Source organism: Cyprinus carpio, chromosome A1 (genome assembly GCF_018340385.1).
Source record: "Cyprinus carpio isolate SPL01 chromosome A1, ASM1834038v1, whole genome shotgun sequence".
Lineage (NCBI taxonomy): Eukaryota > Metazoa > Chordata > Actinopteri > Cypriniformes > Cyprinidae > Cyprinus > Cyprinus carpio.
Genome location: NC_056572.1, coordinates 3,430,922 through 3,455,306, shown reverse-complemented (window position 1 = coordinate 3,455,306; position 24,385 = coordinate 3,430,922). Strand labels below are relative to the sequence as shown.

At 39.5% G+C, this 24,385-nt stretch overlaps 1 pseudogene; it reads right to left on the bottom strand.

The window, feature by feature from the left end:
• Nucleotides 1-24,385, bottom strand: part of LOC109071461 — a 129,557-nt pseudogene that overhangs the window by 8,618 nt on the left and 96,554 nt on the right.

Genomic DNA, 24,385 nt, shown 5'->3' with positions numbered 1-24,385 from the left:
GGAATGCATATGGTTTACATATTAGAGAGTTTACAGTGACAGTATTTTGTTTGAAAATATACATTAAATGATAATAACTGTGTATTATTAAATTCATTTTCATAACGCGCAAGTGATGTTCTTTTTAACCCTACTGCATAATCTTACATGATATATTTACAAAAGTAATAACAAAAATGTATGCATAATTAAATGCAACTAACTCTAAACCAAACCCTGATCCTAACCCTGACCATATAGTAAGTACATGTAGTTAATTCAGTACTTAAACGTATAATTACACTGTAACAATGACACGGTAAATAAAAGTGTTACCTAAACCCTTTATTAATTTCAGTTCTTTGAGTTGATATATCCATGTACCCCATCTGCAGGCTGCTCTGCTTTGGGCACTCTGTTTCTCAGCACTTTCTAGAGGAAACATCCCCAAAACCTTTGTTCTCCACTTTTGCCGGCAGGGATGCCTCACATTAAAACAAATCATTCTTCCACCACAGGGCGGAAGGAAGTTACTGCAGCACTTCAGCACGAAAGCACAACAGTGGCTCACAAACATCTCGCTACTCAATTCTCTACTCTACTCACCAATGATGTTCACACTGTAACACTAATAAACAAACAGGGGCTGGGAACAGGTGCCACTCCTCACAGGAACTCAACAAAAGCAGGGAAGATATCAGGGTGGCTACACCTTAGCTTTTCAGTTGTAATTTCAAGTAAAGTGGAAATAAATGTGCGTGGCACACACACGTACGCACACACAAATGTAAATGAACATGCCTTCTATCATTTGTTTTCTAAATAAAACTATCACTTGTGACCAGGGAGGGTGAGAAGTGACAGGCTCTTATCGCTCATTCCTCTTGAGTGAATGAGATGGATGAGGTTTCTTTCTCCCTCTCAAGTACTATAGAGATATAGTACTTAACTATATCTAGAAGGCTCTCTCTGACAGGGAATGCTCTGACACTGCTTTTGTCTCACTCCACATCAGTGAATGTTGACTTGAGATGGATTAATGTAGTTGAATGTGCACGTCTATCAAGCCTTTTTATATTTCTTGTATTTTGCCACTTGATTCCTACTATTCACCCAGGTGGACTTCCTTGAGGTGGAGTAATTTTTAAAGACTGCATGCATTGATCTACAGAATGTAAGTGTGTAAGAGGGCCACTAAGTGAAACTAATTAGTGTAACTTTCAGCTAAATGATATTACTACTAACTGTAAGTAAACTTTTGTGACAACACCCCCCCTAGTCAGCTAGTATCAGTAAACTGTTATGGTTAGGGTTGGTAGAATATTTTGACATCCACTTGCAAAGTTTACTTATTATCAGTAGAATGGCCATCAAAATAAAGTGTGAACAGATATTAAGTAAATCGCCCACTAATACTGTAATAACTGCAAGCTGACATGGAGTTGCAAAGTTTCATGTAGTTAGCAGAAAAGTGGACTATCAAAATAAAGTGTTACCCATTTTAATTGCAGAGCCAAAACAATAACCTTTGGAGAGTCTACATTGAGGGGTGAAGACAGGGTTTGTGGCTTGCCCTCTAGCATAAATGTATTCTGGGACTGTTTATGGTAAATGTAGTTAACTAGCAGTGAGTGAGAAAGCTGCCACCTCCTGATGCGATAAATGAATGCAGTGGTTTGACCAAGCTTCAACCTCGCCACTAATGTATGCATGTCTACCTGTGTGTGACAGGTGAGCAAAGTACAGGAAAAACAGCACATTAATGACATAAATAAGCTGTCTGCAGAAATGTACAATCAACCACGTTCTTCCTTCATGTTAAAAGCATAATTAGCCCCCCCCACCCAAACATGCAATAAAGAATAAGATTTAAACTGGTTCTCCAAAACAGGTTATATCTCTATTTTATTAACATAAAAAATAAAGGTCATGATGGAACTACCTTTAAATTGACATCATTTGAAATAATGCACTTAAAAAAATAATATAGCATAGTATAGTTATAGTGTAGTGAATTAAGATGCATATTTTGGTTTTCACAAATTATTGTTTAAAAAGCAATATATTCCACATTTAATCTGCAGGTTTATAAGTTTACCAGTATAGTCATCATATTGAGACCTTGTTGTGTTACATCAGATTTCGAATGGAGAAAATGAGGATGATTAATTGGTCCGCCACTCCACCTATACTCTGCGTTGCGTCGGTCGAGGGGGGAAAGCACTGCGTTGCACCAGCCACAGTTACACAAGCAGCATCTCTTTTAGGGTGCACATTCTTGTAATGCAGTTTGAACACTATATGGAACTTTTTGTTAAAGCTCTTTTTGCAGAAGACGTAGCAGATTTGCGGGATCAGGACTGGGGGCAGAGGATCGCTGATCGACTCAGGGAGACTGAGAAGGGAATTTTGGAGTGCGGCTTGCGGCTTGATCCATAGCTCATAGAGGAGCATGAAACTTTCATGTAACGAAACTTGGCCATGCTGGGCAGCGGCGACTGGCGGCAGCAGCTGCCATTCCATGACATGGGAAAGGCTATATTGACCATGCAGAACATGTTCATAAGTAGGATCATTGATCTCTTCCTTGATTTTGATAACAGGCTGGTGTTTGGGAGAGGTGGGGGGAATGGCTTTTGATTCCTCCAAATCTTTCTGTAGGTGGACTTGTCCACGTCCATCTTCTGCCCCCTGGTGTTCCTTTCCCCCCTCATTTTTCTGATCTAGGGGGAGGCAGCTGATGTACGTGCCGGGTCCATCAGCGCATCGCGAGCAGGCTAGAGACATCTTTTAGTGATTCAGATGTTACTCCCGACTCATTTTTCAAAGTCACGCTCATGATCTTGGTCCTCAGAGGTAAGCTGTCAATACAGCGCATGTCGCCATGGCCTCTACTACCGTGACTCCCACTGCACTCTCTTGGTCGGGATGGAGATGCCTCTAAGGGCCTAGACTGGGACTCATTTCATCGTTCGTGCAATGGAGACTGACTTGTCCACTACCCCCACAGTGATGACTGCTGCTGCTGCTGCTGCTGTTATTGTTGTTGGTTGGCAGTTGACCATTGACATTGTTATGGATGGATTGGATGGCTTTTGATGGTGGTGATGGTGACAGCTAGCGTCATCATCATCATCATCTTTTGTCACTCATAATCATCTGCCCCTGCCACGCATCTATCATTTTCTTTTCTCTATCTTTCACTGGCATGCTGGACTGGCAGAGACGGCTTCTCTTTTAGGCCATAGATGGCTCTAGGTCGAGAGTCAACTGAATCTTGGGGTACTGGGAGTTGTGTGGCAAGGCGTATGAGGAAAACATTGACGTTTCATATGCATGCATATTGTGGGAGCTAGCAGCGTGAACATCTGTGTCTGCTGGTCTGTCAGAGATGTGCTTGTTGTTTTGGTATATAGGCAAAATTGGAACTGGTGGGGCAGAGAGACTGGGGGACTAACAAGGTCAGCGGAGGTAGCAGCAATGATACGGAGAGCAGTTGTGCGATAGAAGGGATGGCACAGGTTGCACTGGCCTGCACAGACTTCAGGGATGGCGGAAAACAAGAGGGCTCTGCAGAGGGGACTGTATCATGGGGTCAAGAGGAGGTGTGGCAAAGCTTAGCGGGGCGCGCCCCGCCACAGGGCTGGTCAGATTGAAGCCACTTTTGCAGCCTTGATATGACAGGTGTCGCTGTCCCAGAACTGGATGCGAATAGAGGTCCTTGTCCCGGTTGTTCCTCAGCATGGGCAATATGTAGCCGAGGGATTGGGATAGCACTATGGCGGTTTGACGAGATTCGCCCAATTGAGCTGAAGACCATATTGCAGCCGTTCAATAGGTAACAACGGTGCTTAATCTTCAGATGCACAGCATTGTGAGTGGATCTTTAGAGTACCCTTATCATAGAAAGTCTTGCCACAGGAGTTGCCAGCAGACACGAACCCTTACGTGAGGTTGCACCCATACGACGCATGCGAGCATTTTGGAAGAGAAAGAAGAGAGTGTTGTAATGGTTTTCGATTGTTCGTTTACTTTTCCGAAATGGTGATGATGGATCTGGTGGTGGTTTCAGCAGTGCTCGACTGCTGCTTCCTTGTTGCTGCCCCTGCGCTTGCTGCGTTTGGTGTCTGCGGTTGCTGTGACTGCTGTGTAGAATGGTGTTGGCAGAGATGGGGGGAAGCTCTGTTGTTGGGTTCTGTCTTAGGTTTCAATGGCGTTGGGTAAGGTCCCCAGCTGTTCCTCAGACGACTGGGAACTCTGACCACTACGAAATGGTGAAAGGGGACACTTCAGATTCACTGGTCTCCACTGGCTCACTCTGATTTGGGCAGATTTGGCATTCGCATTCTGAGGAATGAGACTGAATGGTCCATGGTTCAGAACCGTTTTGGTGGCAGTCCTAACATGGGGGGCTGACACTGGGTTGATGTACTAGGAAGGGCAGCAAAGAAGGCCAGACTGTTTGGGATGTTTCTCAAAACTGGTGAATGCTAGAGGGGGCTGTTGTTCGGTCTAAGTGACAGACAGCAAGAGGCCCAGGACTACGCTCCCCGACCAGTGTGCGATTGTTGCCTTTCAATGAACGTTCTGATTCCCGGAGTCAAGTCGTTTTTGATGAGCGGCAGCTGTGACTGCCTGACCCCCTTTTTCCTGGATGGCCATCAGTTTCCACAATAGACTTGGTTTGACACCAAGCGCAGAAAGAAGGACAGTGTCGAAATGCTTTGAAGAGTGATGATCTCCTCTTCCCGGGACATTATAGCTCCATACTGTCCAGAACCCTTGCCTGCAGCATCCTAGAACGGCCATATCAGAGAAAAAGCATAAAAAAAACAAAAAAATAATCATACTTTTTTTCTGAACCAGTAAAATCTGCAGAAGAAATAAGATATAGGTGTGTGGGTTCAAATTCGATAGAATAAAGATATAGGGAATATCATCAACAAGAGCACACGTAAAGCCATATTTATAATAAAGAACGAGACTAAACGGTTTCCAACAAGACATATATCATAGCCTTCCTCAACCTTATCTTTTTTTTAAACATGCAAATGACTTTTAGCCAACTAATAGAAGCTAAAAAGTGTTCATTTATTAGCATGCAGGACACAAGATATCAATCTATTTGGTGTATTGGCACACACGAACAAACTGCCGTCTCAGCAGATGGGCAAGAGGCAAGAAATGACAGCACTGCACTCTTTCACAATTGAGTACAACATGGATTTCTGACAGACTGCTAAAGGAGTATAATATGGCCTAGAGAATTTTGGGTTGTTCTTTTTTTGGTTTTTTTTTTCTAGTTTCGAAACTATATTTGTTTCTGTCAAAGGGTAGTTTCGAAATATATTTGTTATCAACCGTAAGGCGTAGTGGTCACAACTTCAATTATGTCAATTTAACACCATTACATTTTGCCGTGGAAGGCAGTGTTGCGACTATCAAAAAATAATCCGCTGCATGTACTATATTTAACTAAGCTCTTTAAAAGAAGAAAATTGGAGGTGACTAGCAATCTTGCCCATTGCGCATATGATTCGGCTAGGATTGCTAGCATAGGTATACCTGAGACCCCTTTATGTTAATTGGATTTTAAGCAGGGCGACAGCATGTGTCTCAAACTAGAATTAAATATAACTGCAAGGCTTCTTTAGCAAGAAGAGTCGGTGGTGTAAAGCTGTATTATAGCGGTTCTCTGATTTGCCTTCAGGGCAAATGCAAAGAAGTCTGAAATGCATGGACGTCCCTCAACCTAATCATACAACTAGGCCTTGGTGCAGTTTGGTGTGGGTTAATAAGATAAAAAAAAATAAAAACAATTAGATATTCATGCATTCATGCATTCATGCATTCATTCATTCATTTTTGCCAGAAACAAATACATGGGAATTTGGGAAGTTCCATCTTGATGAGACGCCAGCATGTGCTCCACCAGGAGGAAAATAAGCAGCCCTTCCAAGGAGCTATCGTCGTTCGCGGCCAGCCCATTCGTAACTAAAAGTATTATTAACCACTGAAAACTTATGTGAAACACAGATTGAGCCCCACTTTTACAACAGTTGCCCACCAGCCCACGGACGACTAGAGTAGGTGACGATTGCATGGGATTGTCTGGGAAGTGGTAATCTGGCCAGCATTTTTTTTTTTTCAGGTGATTGTGGTCAGGAATTGCTAACTTTGATACATAAAAATTTGTCTTCTGACCTCCCCTCGATCAACATGCGCGCTACAGACTGTATGGTAATTGACTCGGAAGTATGTTTTCCTGACCATTGCGGTAACTGCTGCCATCCTTCCTAACACGCCTACTGAAACGATGAAAATGCAGAATAATACGCTTTGAAAGAATGACATCCAAGCTGTAAGTATATATTGCTCTTACCGCACGACCAAAATCATCTTCAAGTGACCAAGTCATCTTTTATAAACCATGCCAGAGTAAAGGCATTGTCCTGCTTCTCCTTTAAGATAAAAAAACCGTCGCTGCAAATGTTCATTGTTTATTTGGATGTGACATGAAAGTGCTGACCGCTCTCTGCTCCATTCCTACCAATGATGAGTTTATGAATGGCACATTATTCCCAGTTTGGAAAAGGGAGATAGAAAAAAGAGAATTAGTTTGACTTGTTACTCATACGTGATCCAGTTTACCCTTGCCACAGAACAAGCGCCCAACATCCCAAGCGAGCAGCAATGGCTTGTGCAGTCTGAATGACAAATTAGAGATGCACAAAATGCAGCCCTAAGGCTTTGCTCTGCCCTATAGAAGCCATAGCTAGGCTCTATGAATGATAAATGGTTACTCCTGCGATATCTTAAGAGACTGTAAAAATCAACAGCACAAAGCACAAAGGCCTTTAAGGCGAGACGAGAATCAATGTTTTAAAGAGAGTGGATATGAGAGAATGAGAGAAAGTAAAGGAAAGAGCAGGATAGTAAGAGAGAACGAGAGGTCTTTCGTGGGAATACAGGAATGGTTTCAAAACAGCATGGGCCTCATAAATTTAAGCCAAGATAAATTCTTCAGAGAACAGCACCCTCAATAGTCACCTACTTGGGGTATTTGTGTGTTAAATATACATTAAAAAACCCTTTACACTTCATTCCTTTATTTGAGTCTGAGTTTAGCCTGGAGGTAAAGACTTTAAAATTTCCAGCCTCACCAATAGTAGTTTTTTTTATGGCACTGTGGTTTGAACTCCTGTAATTTTCAATTGATGTAAGTAAAAGGGAAAAAATAAGCAAATTACAAAAGTGAATTTTTAAATCGTACTAACCAATGCTTTTTTAAAAAATAAATACTGTGTGGGAATATTTAAGCAATTCCTCTTCTTAGTGCTGTTATGACTGTCTAGGTTTCTTACTTCTTTCTGTTCATTACCTGTCCTTCAATCTCTTTACATTATCCTTCTTAAATGGCACGTCTTGCATATTCACACAATTTATGGTTCGGTCCGGCGCTAAAAGTGGTGATAAATCAAACATCAGGAAGAGTTACCTTTGGTGTACATCCTGATGAAGTAGTTTAGTTTTTTTTTCTTAACATAGATTTACATGTACAATAGACGTTACTTCACTCTCAAATCATAAAAAGCTCTAATATACATTATGCTGCCATGAAAATAAACTGATACAAGTAATGAAAATTACCCATAAGCAAATCGTATACCATCCTTTTTTGAGTAAGCTGTTTAAAAATCCCTGTCATCATTTACACGCACTTCATGTGTTAGTGCACAACCTATTGGTCATTTCCTTTCTACTGTACTTGGATAAAGGTCTTCCTGTATTGTGTATTTTTTAGACCTATTTATATTTTTATTTTTTTTTTTTTTTTGTCATAAAATGGAAGTCAGTATACAAGACCAGTTTTGTTACCATCATTCTTCAAACATATCTTTTTTTATGTTTCTGAGCGAAAATGAAAGTCAGCAGGTTTGTACACATGACAAGAGTGTTATGAAATGCAAGACAGGACGTTAAGTTTAGCTAATTTTTTTTTTTTTGGCCACATTATTCCTTTAATTATTTCCTTTTTTTTATATTAGTTAATATGGCAACTGTTGATTTAAAAAATTTACTGATTACTCAAGAAAACCACAACAACAACAACAACAACAACAAACACTGCAGTAAATGAATAAAATGACTCTTTTAATGATAAGTTCAGTCATTTATATTCGATATTTCCAAACAAAAACGATTTTTTTCAGGAATGGAAGTAAATGGCTCTGAATCACTGCTGTGTGGGTTGCTTTGAGACCACAACATGTTCTTCTGTGGGCGTTATAGCTAATACGTTTATTGGCAAAAACCGAGCAAAAACCAGACAATATTGTGTCCTAACATATAGAAGGACAATAATAAATTGTTATTTATTGAACTGTTGTATATAATCAAAATCACATTGTGGCACTATGCTATTTTGGGACAAAAACAATCACGTGTGTTGATACGTGCACTCTGTTTTTTGGTGGCGATTGCAATAACTATATCATATGATAAAAGATGAGACAAAAACTTATAAAGGGGCAACAATGAGCCCTGCATTCTAGTGTTTCCCTGGCATCATGTTTGTCACCCATCCCTGGATGAACTGTAAGAATGGAGAGTTCGGTTTTTGGAGGCGTGCAGTGAAACATATCGATCATTTTAAACAACCATATTTTCACCATACTAATTAATCGGTCAAATTGACACACATCGGGTTAGTTTGTGTGTTGTAGATTATTGCAGTTAAATCAGATGGTCAGTGTATGGGTGGGGCCCCGGCTGGAGTGTTACTCAAAAAGCCTGAGCTTTAATACACTAATCACAGCCCCTTTGTTTCTAAACAACCAATTCTCTATCTCTTCCTCACACAGGAGCCCATTTTAGGTCAGGGGGTGCTATTAGGCTTGCGCGAGGAGACTGAAATGCCCCCACACTATTAGCTTACATCTTTGAAATACTGTCCCAGTTCATAATGATAGTTAGTGACTGGTTAAATTGGGTAGAGTTGGTACAAGGAGTAAGATTAACTACAATAATAAAGCAGGTGTTGTTTTTACCGTTGTACCGTTTTGCTACATGCTTAATGTCTCACATTTAATGCTTGGCGGCCAGCCCTGGAGAGCAGCCAGAGTACGGTTATTTTTCAAACGGAGTGGTCATTTGTATTCGGTGGGAGTTCAGCACGAAAGACCTTCGAACGGCTTTGACCGCTCTAATTATTCAGCACTGTGCTTTTTAAAAACAATGTGTGACACGGCCACGGTATCACTTATGATTTTTAGCCCCATTTTTTTTTTCGCACAATTGTCAATCAGAGTATAAAGCAAAGAGAAGGACATCACTCTGTACATGTGTTAGCAAATGGAGCTGGTTTAGAAATGCTTTTGGGGCCCCCACAGCTGTCATGCCACAGGTCACAGATCATGCTCTTTGTAATAGAGGCTATGCAACACCAACCCAGCCACGGTTTCCAGAGACGTCTGGACCTGAGAAAGCCCAAAGCACCGAAAAAACTAAACTCCATACTGTGTGAAAAGGTTCTGTTTTGGAGACCAACATCGATTGCTTTTGGTTACCTTTAAGAAACCTTTCATGTTGCGCAGCTCTTTCCCATAGCTAATATTTTATCAAGCATTCAGTTCGCATTCAAGAAATATTATACGGGATTGAAACCACAACTAAAGGGTGCTGCCTTTAGATTGACTGTACATAAAATATTAGTATGTCTGCCCACAAATCAGCCTCAGGTCTTTAAGAGCAACTCCCTTGCATTAGTCAGCACAAACCTGCCATTAGAAGCAATGCACTTTTACACCAGGCACTCATCTCCCAATTAGCTATATGTTTGCTTCTATCTATGCATTCTGCAGATTTTGCCATACCTCAAATGAAATCTCATTAGAACGTCCAACCCCCACGCCCCCCCCGCGCTGTGAATGGATTACGCTTGTCATTACACATCCCTACGACTCGCTTTACATAATGTGGGCTGAACACTGTTTGTGAGGTTAAGACAATTAGTTAATAATTATAGCATTAAGTCACAGGTCTCATCTATCCATGGGTGGCGAAACGTCAGCAAATGCGCAAATGTGTCAGCGGGTGATGGCTGTATTTATCTCCCCTACTGCGGGGTGTCACTTTACACTGCACCCAGTATGATCTAGAGGCTTGAGCTTTGTAAACTGTCTCTCTGAGGACAACAAAGATGGCCAAATCTGTCACCATGCCATGCCGCCTGCATAAAAAAAGTCAGTCCAGTTACACAGTTATATAGTACCACATCCCTTAGGTCTTTTTTTGCGTTAAAGGCTGAAGATTAAGAAGTCCTTATACAGAATCACTCCTCATAGCCTTGTATCGTTATGCTTTGAAGGAACATACTACAGTGGGTACAGAGTAAGAACAAGCAACCAAGATCACGCCATAAACCCTGTTCTTGATAACTAGTGTAATATTCACATTTTTTTTCCCTTCTTTTGTATTCTCTAAAAAAATGATGTATATATATATATTTTTTTTTATTATTATTTTGTTATATCAAAATACATTATGCTTCTGCCTATAACTCATACAGAACTAACATTTCGAAAACGCATCTAATTCATTCGTCCATGGACAATTGGTCTGGGAACCACATTGATCCAGTGACCTCCCAGTGGACAACAGAAAATTCACTATTGATCACAGGGCTAGCTATCATAACCCAGAACCAAAAATCCCTTCCATCCCCTGTTTCACTACTTTCAAGGGAGGTTAAAGCAGAGGTTTCCCCCTGTGATCTTAGAAGGTCTTGAACCCATGAATTGCTCAGTATTCTACTTTCTGACCTTTTTATTTTAAGCACTGAATAATGAGTAGGAAGTGGCAAAAAAGGGGGAAAGGCTCAGTCAAAGCCCAGTGCCTGAGCCATGACATCAGAGGGAGAGCTCACCAGAGTCCTGTGTAAACTCTCATTGGTCAAATAGTGCCTAACGATTATCATACCAGCCCTCTTTTCTTGGATGGGCAAATGTGGGACATGCAATCATAGTGTTTCAAATTGTACTAAATGTGCAATTGTACATGGCATTAGTTGAGGTATTGTGGCTCAGCCACCCAGTGATACATACATCATTTATCTGGCACATAGAAAAAATATGTATATATAATTTGCTGAATTTTAGTTGTTAAGATCAAAATACACCGACCTTCTGGCTATAACTCATACATACTCTGACAACGCTTTGATGCCATCACTTGGTCCTGGGAACCACATTGGTATACATGACTCCTGTGGACAGAACAGAAATTCCTATGGTCAAGGCTAGCTTATAAAACCCAGAACCAGTGATCCCTTCCCTCCCCTGTGTTCACTACTTCAAGTGAGGTTAAGCACAGTTTCATCTGGGTGCTTGAAAAACCCATGAATTGCTCAGTATTCTACTGTTATGACTTTTTTATATGTTCGCAACTGAATAATTTGACTAGGAAGGAAAAAAGGGGGAAAGGCTCAGTCAAGCCCAGTGCCTGGCTACATCAGACGGAGAGCTCCCAGATCCCTTGAAACTCTCCTTGGTCAAATAGTGCAATGATTACATACACCCTCTGTTCTTGGATGGGGCAAATGTGACTATGCAATCATAGTGTTCCATTGTACTAAAAACTGTGCAATTGTACCCATGGCATTAGTGAGGTGTGTGGCTCAGCCACCCAGTGCTACATATCATTTATCTGGCTACATATGAAGTAATTGTGAAAGAAGAAAACATCCAGACCTCCTGGCTAAACAAATAAATGATGAATGACTGCTCATGAAAATCTCTGGGAAAATTTGGTATACACTGACCAAGCTGAAAGAAAACCTCAGTGTCCAAATAAAGCATGGCATATTATACTCGCGCACACATGGCCCACTGTGCATATTCATATTTTCTATAATTTGGAACAGGTCTAGTATCATTGACATTACATTGCATGTCTCTATGCAGACCAAGGCCTAAAAGATATCCCTACACCATAATGCTGATATTTTGAATTTTCCAGCCATAGCTGCTAAATTTATGTGAAAAGAAAAAAAAGAGAGAGAGAAGATAAATGAATGAATGATAATGAATAAATCTTTATTGTCTTTACTGTAATAACATATAAAAACCTAATCAGTAGAACCATCAACAGTACATAAAATGGGATTATTCTAATAAGTCAGAATAACGTCCACCTTATGTACAAGGCATCCAAGTGCGACACGGAAACTGTGGATTATTATTTGCGTTGCTATGAGATTCCCGGTGTGTAGCATCTAACTGGTGGGAATGTGCGGCTTAGAACTCTTGTCCACGTTATTATTCATGTTAGCGCAAAAGAAAGTACAAAATGGTAATTTGTTGGTTTAGTCGGAATCATTGGTCATTGCGGATGTGGGGCTTACAATTCAGTGCAGAGGGACCAGAGAGAAAAGATTTGTTTACACTATGTAATTTTACAGAATTATTTCTTGTGATCTCCCCTCTGTGACGGGAATGGACATGGGATTTTGCTGATCTGGAAAGAAGAGGTTAGGTGGACATGGAGTTCTTTACGGGAGACACAGTGGGAGAGTGCATGAGAAAATGTTCCCATCTGGTGTCTTTGGTGTATTTTTTATTATTCTCTTTTCACCATTCACACTCACATCTTTCTTTCTTTATTCTTCTTTCTTTCTTTCTTCTTTCTTTCTTTACTTTATTTCCTTTCTTCTTATTTCTTTCTTTCTTCCTTCCAACTCCAGTGACTCCTGGCTAAGCAGAAAAAAGTCTGTTTGTTGTTCATGTAACAGTCAGCTGTAACATAGCCCAAGTGATTGGTCCTTCTTGGCTGTCGTGTATCAGGATCACAGTGGGTGATACTAGGAGGTATGTTTACATTACTGTTGGATCATTTAGAGCAATGGCTACAAACTTCTTACCTCAGAAGCTCCGGATATCATTGCTATTAAAAATAAGTCAAAGAGCAACCTTCAAAAGCTTAGCTCAGCTGGAAGGGATCGAACAGACGAAAAACATTGGAAGTAATCTGTCTGTGTTCTTCTTATTCTTGCTTTTAGACAAAATCTAGTGCCTCTTATGGTTGAAGCAAGTCAAACAAAACAATTTTATATCCCCTCTCTGATCCTAATTTGACTGTGAGGTAAGCCAAGTGTTTTACATTTGGTGGCTTAAGAATCTATAGCACTCTCTCTCTCTTTCAAACAACAAACATTAGAGAGGTTATATGCACAAACTGGCGCTGCCCATCGGCTGCATGCATGGCGAGAGAGAATAGCTAATGGACTCTTTGCTCTAATGTGATACAGAGCCATTATTGACATGCTGCCAGGAAGAAGATGCAAGACCAGCTTAGCTCAGAGGTGCGCTTTTCCCTTCCCCTGTCCGCTTCAGCAGCATCTCTTGAGTTATTCCGGTCCGCAGGCCTCTAGACGATAGAGGCTCACAGACCCATATAGCAAGCACAGCTATTGGGGACGCAGTCACCAGCCAGCACTATTTACTGCTGACGCACAACACATACAAAACGCTTCTGAAAAGTGAACGGAAATAACGTGGAGGGGCCGGAGGTGCAGATAAACAGACCCATTAAACAGGGGTCTTGGTAGATGTCAGTAATTTACCAAAAGCAGATCTCTGGAAGGAGCGGATATTTACCACCAGTGCTGTGTGGGTAGGGATCAAAAGAATAACAAGAAGCGCTGTATTAGGGTTTTATGGGACGAAGGCGTAGGTCTAGAAACAGGCCAATCTACTTCTGCTTCCAGACATGAATATGCTGTAATTACTGCCTGTGAAAATGAACGTGTATTGCTGCATCTGTCTGACAGCACAGAAACCCCTATCCACTACGAGAACCAGCAAACCAGACACAGACCAGACTTGACACTGTTAACAGGTATGAACCACTATGCTTTATCATCAAAATAAATGAATAAATATATAAATTATAAGAGTGAGGGTGGCACATTTTGGTGTCAACCAATGCTTAACGCTGCTTACTCAATTTAAATAAGTCTGTGGAGCTGTCCATTACGGACAGTGGGTGCCAAATTGTTTAACTTCACTTCTTCAAAGATTAGAAAAACATTTTCAGAATAACTCTGAACTATGCATTTTAGCATAACTGACTAATAAACACCTGTTTCAATCTATGTTACGGATGAATTCAACTTTTGTTTAAAAGTAAAAGAAAAAAAAAAGAAAACCTATTCAAGCATTTTACTCTTATAAATATATGTAACAACATGGACTTCTTCTCATGCCTATTTTCTGATTACAAGTGTATGGTTTTCATACTTTCTGGGACAAAAGTAGAAAGTCTTTTTTTTTTTTTTTTTGCAAGAAAGAAGAAAAATGACATTTTATTTGATTATTTGATCAAAAAAGACAGTTCCTTAACTATTAAAAAACAACTTCAAGTGAGAGGGAAAAAAAGTAATTGAAGACTGATGCAATAAATATAGGTGAATATAAAAAATATAGCATGTGACCAATTTTAACCTTTTTTTGGAAACACGTCACGATGTTATTTATTGGCCTAAGCTACTGGATCACCCTCTATAGTAATCATTTGCACAGCACTCAGCCAGCACATATATCCAGTTTCTGCTGCTGTCCCAGGGGTTTCTGGGAGATGGAGTCACTGAAGCACGCGGGCTGCCTGACAATCAAGAGTGAAAAAGTACCGTGCCAAGGTGCAGAAAGGGGAGTCGAACGCGTATCCGGAGGGATTCGACACACTACGATCACTGAGCTGCAGCCACTGTACTCAAGAGCCATTAAGCCCGCAGTCCTTCTCTCTCCGGCCCTCCTCGTTTCCCTTTCATCAGAGTCCCTCCGGCCGAAGGCAGGTACACAAATGGCTGTTTGCTGTACAACTCCCTCCAACGTGTTTGTAATCAGCTGCCTGCCTCACTAACAGCATGTAGAACAAAAAGAGATCATAAATGGTTCCGCGAGGAGATGGAAGTTTACAAAGTAAAGACATGGGGAGTGCCATTAGAACCCACTACATATGCCACCCTCACACTTTTACACTTTCACAATTAGTCATGTGTTTTCTCAGTACCTTGCAGGCCTATACATTTTTCAAAACTTTTCAGACACAACAGAGTCTGTGGAGTAAATTATTTCCATTGCTGTGCTCGATAATGCATTAAATCATCATATTCTGCAAAATTCTAATTTAACCATTAACAAAACTTGGTGTACTTTTTGCATCTTTTGCATTCTATTTTCAAGAATTACATTTATGTCCAAAAAGCATCACAGTAAACTAAATTAGATCTAATGTGCTTCCAGTAGTACAGTCATTCCTGAAAACTAGAAAAGTGAATAAAGCTAAAAAGAGAAATTATTTTCCTCATGAAGGTGGAAAGTGTATGGCACGATAATGATGTATTCCCTCCCGAATGTCTGGATATATAAAGATTGTTTGAGATTGACAGAGATGGAGTGATATAAACTAAAGGATGGTCCCTCATGTGTTCATATTTTAATAAATAAAGACATATAGACAGTATATTGAAAAAAGGGTATTTTGAATCATAATACAAAATATATGAGTTATTCTTGCTTTGTAAAATATCTTTAGTTTCTGCTGTGTCAATTCAGGAAAGAGTATTTTGTTCTAATTGTATACTCTCTGAAACCACCTAAACACACACATTCTTCATGTCTTTCTCTTTCATACACACACAGGCTCATCTTTTTTTATTTTTTTTTAAGAATGTATTCACATGACATTTCAGAGAGGAATAAAGTGAAAAAACAAAACAACAACAAAAAAATAAAAACCTTGCCGTATCTCTGAACTTGACAAAATGTAAAGTACAGTTAGCCTCGCACTCATTTGATAAGGATGTCATCCATATGGCTGCAAGTGAGAAAGACAGTGTGATCATCAGGATGTCAGGGCTGCTAACTGTCACCAGCTGGGCTGAAGACTGAATAGAGGAGGTCTCTCTCACACCTTGGCCTGTCTGTCAGGATAACAGGCGCCTCTATGTCTCTGTGGCATTTGAATCAGAGACATATTTCTAACCTCTAATTAGTGTGCAAAGCTCCTTGGGGCAATCAGTGCAAAGTTAATTGGAGCCAGCGGAAACACCCTGGCGATAAGCGGGTAGAGCTGTCTCTCATCATAGATTGTCACCCAAAGGGATCTCCCCTGAGCACTGCACACGCAACCGAAGCCCTTCCCTTATCTCTCATAATAAAAGATCAGAGAGAAACAGTCACTGCAGTGAACAACAGCACACTGCTCTCATCCTGTCACATGTGTGCAATATGTGAATGTGATAGCATGTTCTCCCCTGCAGAAACGCAGAAAACAGCTCAGGGGTTTTATGTGATTGCTTTTGTTGTTGTTGTTTGTGTCTGGGCTTAAATACCACTGTAATTTGTCCTCTTTCACTAAGAGAAATAAGGAAGAAAAAAATAAATATATAAATAAATCATATATTGTTTATAGTATATGTTTTTGTTCTCTCTGAAGGTGACAGAAGATCACCAAATTATACCAAAATATATAGAAATAAAAACATGATTTTGTTAAAAATCAGAACAGTGTTATTTTAGTATCACTATTTTTACATTTTCTGTTTTCATGTTAATTTAAGTTGAAGTTTTAGTATTTTTAATATTATTCCTTAATATTATAGTAAGTTCTTGTGTTTTCATTTTTTATTTTCAAAATGTATTTTATTTCAAGTATCTTTTTTAAATGTTTTTAGTTTTAGTTTTACAATAAAAACCCTGAATCATGTATTGTTTTTTTATATATTCTTAATAATGTATTTAACAATGCAAGGCACAATAATTATAAAAAGTCCCTATTTACATTTATATTAAAAAATTAAACTTGTTTTATTTTAAACAGGCTGTGTTTTTCTCGACTTAGCCTATGTGATACATTTCCAGCCACAATTAGTGGCTTTGTAAAAGGGCTTTACATTTTTATTTGTTTGTTGGTTGGTTGGTTAAACAATTATTAATTAGCTACAGGGGTAAATCACTGTCACACATGAGCCGCTTGAGGTGTAAATAAAAGTCCTAAATCTCTGATGGGAAATAGTCGGGGTTTACAGGGCAAATGCAGTTTGTGTATCATCTGAATCAGTGGATACCTTGTTTAATTTGCTTTGTAATTTCTTCTCAAAAAGTTCCCCCTAAAATATCACGCTTGACCGGGGGGTCAATCTCACTCACTCTTCACAAAAATTGCACAAAATGGCCCATTCACACTATTAACAATCATTCTAAACATAAAAGAAATCGTAAAGTCTGCACCACAGCTATAATGATAACAGCACAGAGGAAGAATATTGTTTTTTTCCAGTTGATAAAACATTGACAACCAGTCAGAATCCATCCCCTGCTTTAAAGGAGCTCCAGTGTTTAAAGCAGCAGAAGACAAAACTGCAGTGTGTAATTAGAAATAAACGGAAGTTATAGTGCATTTTACTGTAGACGCTACTATTGTTATCATTATAGTTATCTTTATAGTTTACTCATCTTTGGTGTGAACAGGATTACACTCTTACTGTTATTATGGCTATATATATTTTTTCTTCCTCCTTACTGAGTTGTGTTTAGTTTAGTCTCTGCTATTTACACTAAGCCTGCGTCAGCGGAGATGAGACATAATGAAGCATCAATGAAATGACTTTAGCTAAAGTTATTGTCCTCTTGCATGATGGCAACCATTCCTTTTGACACGCTAAAGCTGTTTTGACACAATATGACTGTAATAACGCACTGCTAGAATAAAGGTGAATTGGATTGACTGGGTTTTCTTGAAAAATTGCTGGCAGTAGTTAAAATCATTGATATCATTTTGACATTTAGTTCCTCTTGTTGATGCTGTAAAAAGAATAACATTAGCACGGTCACACATAACCACTGTTTAATGACAGGCGCACGTCGTGTTACCTGCAGTGCTTGTCCTGACCACCCGCGGCCCTGTGTCTGACAACAGCGACCATGGTTTAACCGCTAATGAGCGGAGTGCCAACTAGGGGCACAGGACAAGAGTGGACATTTCTGCTTGAATCTGTAAAGCACGTGAGGGGAAGTGCGTTCGCTCAGAGGAGATGGAGCGCAGCATGCATAATGGCTTGAAGATGTGTTTGAATAAGAGCAGCATGCAAGTTCTGAAAGAACTAATCAAATGTGCTAACATTTTTAGTGGACGTTATTTTCTTTTCATTCTGCCCGTCGCACTGACAATCTGACACATTATAATTTGAGCAAACGACTATAAGATTGTTTAGCTAATATCGTTGTACTGGATGTGTGGTGTGTGTGTGGTCCGTGTGCGTTGTGTTGTAATAGTGAGTGAGTAGTGTGTCTGTGAGTGGTGTGTGTGTTGTGTTTGCATTAACACTGATTGCAATAGTTACTGTGTTCAGTCAGATTTTTTATCTTTTAAATAGCCACTTGAAGGCTGGCTTCTTCATATCCCTGCAGAGTATATTTTATATTAATTATTTCTACTATTTCATTTTATTATCAGCATTGAGAACAGCTCGGCAGTGGAAAACATAACTTCATTTTTGTGTGGAAACTGATATTGTTTTTTTTTTTTTTTAGGATTCTTTGTTGAATAGAACAGCAAAATAAAAACCGAATGTTATTACCATGAGACTTTATTTAATCTTGAGAAAACTGTGTGAGGTTTAGAAAGTTTAGGACATTTTTCAATACTCAACCACTATTTGGTGATTTTTTAAAAATCCCCCTCCCAAAACCGTGTGTAAAACTACAAGTATCCAACACGGCGATCACCCTTTCTTGGTCAGTGTGCGTCAGTGCTTAATAACCACAGTGGACCCCTATCATTCATGAGCAGTGAGGCACTGTGCTGTTTTTCACATTGGTCCGAATGTTTGCACAGGGCCTAGCAGAGCAGTACGCAGCTGTAGCTTCTAAACGATTACTCTGAACAATCAGGCAAGCACCACGCTGAGGTGCCCATAATAGAGCCTCACTACCCTACTCCAAACAGAGAGGCAGCGAAAACAGAAGAAAACAGACAACTGGGTAGAGAAGAGAGAGAGAGAGAGAGAGAGAGAGAGGAGAGAGAGGAGAATCGTTGAGTATTTGTGCTTCATGGCAGTCATTTTGCACATTCATTCTGCAAATCTGAATGAATTGATTCCAATTTGCCTCCTCACTTCATAGTAACTGATTAACTGTTGGGGCGTTACTAAGCTGGCTTAAGTTAACTCTTACTCTTTTATCACCAGGGACTGAGCTTCAATAGATTTTCTACATCTGTAATATTATATAAATGAACCTTAACGGTCAGCTTTCACAACCCCCGAGAGATTTCTTTATAGAGATTGTATTGTTAAATGGCCAGTGAAATAAGCAGAAATACATAGTTAATTAACATACAAGGCACGTTAAAGTCATGCCTCTGAAAGTGCGGCTACACAGACCATGTCTTCGTCTTCACAGAGGTCAGTAAAATGACACCCTGTTCCTAATATTTTCACACTATACTATACAACAACAGGATGACCTTTATTAGGAGACAGACCATTACTTTGAATTTCCGCACATGAAGATCCAGTATAACAGTATTAAAGTTGAAAGAGAGCGGATCCCTATACTATTTATCAAAAGTTAAAAATATCTAACGTGCACACACCACTGATTTGTTCGAACACACCAGAGATGTCTATAATTTACCTGGAGAAAGCTCTGCGCATTCCTATTCATGCTCAAAGTATGTGATTTGAAAACTTTTGAGGCAATAAACACCATGTATCTTCATTCCTGCAAGAAAACAGAATAAGCTTATTTCCTAACCACTCAGCTTCAGGGACCGGATGCTTCTACAGCTTTCAAATAAAATAATATGTGGGTGTGGAGAGGAGCGCTGCTGATTCACATTTAGGCTGTGAATATTGTTCACAAAATTAATACAATTGTGCATTAGTAAAACAAGTTTTAATGCTATTACTTTGGAAAAGAAAAAAAAAACAAAAACAAACGACAGCAATAGCAATGTCCTATTCTCTCAATCATTTTACCTTTTGAAGGAGAGTTTTCCATGTTTTTACAGTCATGTGATACATCAGATGGTCAACCAATAAAACAGATACTATCATGATATTTATTACATGTTTTTTTATTATTTATTTATTGGTTAATTTTTGTTTAGTGAAATATAACCTCAACATGCTAATGTATAAACTATAGTTTACAGCAATGAAATAATCTAAATATTATATAGTGATAATAATGTTACCTATTTACATTTACTACACAGGGCTACATTACATACAACAACACATTAAGAGGTCCTTTGTTCTCCCTTGGGCCTGATGAGTCTGTGACAGACCCCCGCCCATGCTGCTGACCAATCAAACTAGTCCTACCCAGCAACTTTAAGGAAAGATCTTCTGAATTCCCACTACTCCTTAATGTTGCTGATCCTGAATGAAATTCAATTTTCCTTCCCATCAACAGTGACAAAGTCATTTCTGCCTGCTCCGCCAGCCATTTCCTTCCTTGCGAATACACAGCACAAATAGTGCATCCACAAACGGAGAAAAGAAACAGCAACTGGATATATGATGGATTAAAGAAAATTTACAAAATGCTTAATTGAAAACATGTCTCAGCCTGAGCAGCCATCACCAGAGACAGGAGCCCTAGTGAAAAGACCTGGAGGAGATGACGATGAAGACTTTACAATGACTTTCCTTTGTTAAAGTCCCAACCGTGGTTTCATGTACTAAAATAATTATCCCCCAGTAGCTTTTTGTCATTTACAGATAAAAGGAGCACTCACCAGCCAGCTGCTTTATGGTTTTTGCAAGTTGGTGGGAACCAGTCTTTTATTGGCCTTAAATAAAATGGTTTAAAATTCTCGTGAACGCGTCAAAGGAAAACGTTCACCTCAAAAAGAAATTCTATCACCATTTACCCACCCCATTTTCACGGTGGAGCATATTTTAAGAAGTATCTCACTCTTGTTGGTTTGTTCATAATATAAAACCGAAAGTCAAACATTAACCAAAACTGTTCAGCTTCTCCAACATTCTTCTAAGATATCTTCTTTTGCCAATCCACGGAATTGAAATTTGAAGATGCACTTTAGCTTTGGCACAAACTAATGAGGGTGAGTACATGACGGCAGAAGAACTACTGAACAGAACAAATGTTCATATTATTACAGGTATGGTGGGCACAATTCCCCTTTAAATTTGAAGAGGGGGTAAAGAGAAAGAATTGAAGGAAAGAGGCCACTCTGTGCAGCCTGTGTGTAACAAACCAGTCATTGTGATAAACCCGTTTCTATCTAGCTTCAAAGCGTTTTTTCTTTTTAGCTGTTAAGCGAAAAAGAACATTGCAAAGGTGCCTATTGCTGGTCCATTGGACCCTAAATAGATTATAACCAACAAGCCCATTTTACCCAGACTGCGCCACGCAAACCTATGAGTTCATTCTCTGGCATTCATATTGACTTCAGATTGTAGCATATTAACAGCAAGTGGCATCATAAAATGCTTGACTGCAGGGAAGTCAACCGTACTTTACTGTCGACCAGAAGTAGGCACACAAAAAAACACATTATGCACTTGTTCAGGCCTAGTTCAAGAGTGTCTCATTTCAAATACAAAGCCTTTCATGTGAGAAGTTGGTACGGAGCTATAGAGCAGAAACACTCTATTTGTGATAGCTTGAGCTCTGGTAATTGATGGTTGCAGAGAGGGTCCACAGCGGTTTGAAGATGCAGAAACTATGGGAGTTGTGACCATTACTTTCACTGAAGTGGATTTACTTGTCAAACAGACTCTGAAAATCATTTTCTCTTTATCAGTCAGGGAATTGTATGGACCAAAGACCCTATGCACTTTGACTTGTAAAATACTTGTGTTATCATGATACATTAAAAGGGCCATCTGTGGCATCGTGGAGACATAGAACACAACAAAAAAGCGCGAAGAAACTTCATTAAGAGCAATGGAGATACAGAGACGGACAGCCATTGCCCTCACATACGGACAGGCGATGCTTCATGTCTGATCCTGCGAGGCTAACAATCATAACTAGGTGAACAAACAGAGCGGTGACGTATTAAAAACAAAAAAGAGAGGAAAAATGGCTCTGAAGTAAAAAAGGAGAGACGTGTAGCTCAGGCTTCCCAAACAGGGTTCGCCAGTCGCAGAAAACAATCTATTTAATGAATTAAACTATAATGAAATCATAAACTTTATTATGTTATGTTGCAAGTCACCCAACCAATATTTTTAATTAGTTTAAAAGCCGTTAGTTTTCAATATAATATTTGGTGAAATATTTCAGCGTGTTTGAGTATGTGTTTAAAATATTCCAGCACAGTTTAACAATGGCGTGTCTAATATCGATAATTTGTGACTCTAAAGATAACATAATTCTGACACAAACTTTAAATTTTAAAGTTTTTAAGTAACCAGGCAAAACTGCCGTTAAATTATAGAAATATTTCCTTAAAGTCTCAGGAGGCGGTACTCTTAGTAAATAATTGTCAGCTGATGAAATAGTTTGAAAAGCCCTGTGAAGCTCAGGTGAAGGGAGAGAGATGCAGCTGTCAGTGGCGTGATGCTCAGAGCAGAGGAGGACGCTGACCGTGACCTGAATGAGCTCACTGACTCTTGCTTGCCATTGAGGATCGCAATGACAGCAGTCCGGCAGGCACTGCTCAGACTCAGGGCTTGCTAATGAAGGCCAAGATCCACAGCTCGGACTTGTGTGACGCTGCCAGGGACCAGTGCACCACTCTCTGCAGCGATAAGCTGCACTGTCACACACACACGACCTGCACATCAACCTCCTTAAAGATACAAACTACAAACAAACACTAGCTTTTTGTAGATGTATTTGCACACAAGTACCGGGTAAGAACTTTTACAGAATATATGTTTTACAAGATCAATTAACTGGTTTCAACTGATCAAATTTCTACAACCTTTGAGATGAAATGATAAAAATTAAGAAGAAACATATCTATGAGATTTTTGCTCCAATTCAATTGGACTGAATGATCACACTGCGAACACATTTAGAACTCTGATCCCTAAAGTTCTCTTTTTCCCACAATGGAGCAAACGTAAGGCCCGATTCTCCTCTGATCTTCTAATGCTTCTTTCGGCTTCCTGTGGCCACTAGTATCCCCGAATCACCATGGACTTATGCAAAACTATCATGGATAAGGCAGACTAGAGCTGTGTTGCATTTCCAATATAAGAAGCATTACTTCAAATTCACTTGTACGTTGTACACCTGCATGTAAACCCTCCAAACTTCAAAAAACATCCGCCCTCATCGGTTTTTGGCACTAAGAGATAAATGTGTTCACAATTAAATAACAAAATGGAACACCTCGTGTGCATAGCAATTAAAGGCTGGGCTTGAAATGGCAACAAAAGATGAAATAATTTTTAGACTGTGATGTGAGATGGATTCGTTTTCGTTCAACGCAATTGGTGTGGATGTGGCCTACTAAAAGTATGTTGGCAATGCTACTAAATTTTCTTTAGTAGCTTACAGTTGATTCACGCTGCTTTCAGAACTAGCGTAGGCTTTTCTTACAAACAAACAAAATTTTTTTTCTTCATCAAATAGATTCAGAGGACGAATGGAAAGCGCAACGTTGGGCATGGCATCTTTTCTTTTTTTCCTTTCAGAGAGTGATTTGCATGCTCAGATTCTTTTCACCTGCAACTACATTTTTTTATTTTATGTTCACAGATTTGTATAGTATCTTCACAAGGGTCTCTATTCTTCTTAGTTTTTTGCCCCGGTTATAATATTTTTGCCCCCCCGCCCTTGTGTTCTTTTTTATTGCTCTGTGGCTGATACATTACTGCACAAAAAAAAATACTGTGCAAAAGAACAAAATAATTGATGAATACTGCACCTTTTTTATACGCACCCTTTTAGCTTCATGCCTTTAATATATATTACATATATATAATATATCTATATTATATTTTTTTTTGTTGTTTTTTGTTGAATTTTCTGGTGCAACTTGAAAGTAGTAGCTAACTATAACTTAAATACTTTTGAGCCTGAAAGCTAGTTTTAAATTAAGCTTTCTAAACACTTAGCATAGGAAGTAAGTTCTCAAAAGACATACGGATTGTATAATGGCCGCAAAATGAAAGAAAGAAACGCCTCGTGTTTATAAAAGGGTGAGTAGACAAAAGAAAAGTCGAAAAAGACGGTCGTGATAAGTGATGTGCGAGTTCTGCCGCAGTGGCCACATGTTCGGGTGGGTGGGAAGATGCTTCAGGCAGGTGGGTGAAGGGGAGTCGGCGTGGGAAATAACTTGATTCCGTGCCAAAAGGAGAACCTATTGATGTGCCTGAAGCTGACTGGCTAGCCCTGACGCAAAGCATATTGCCGTA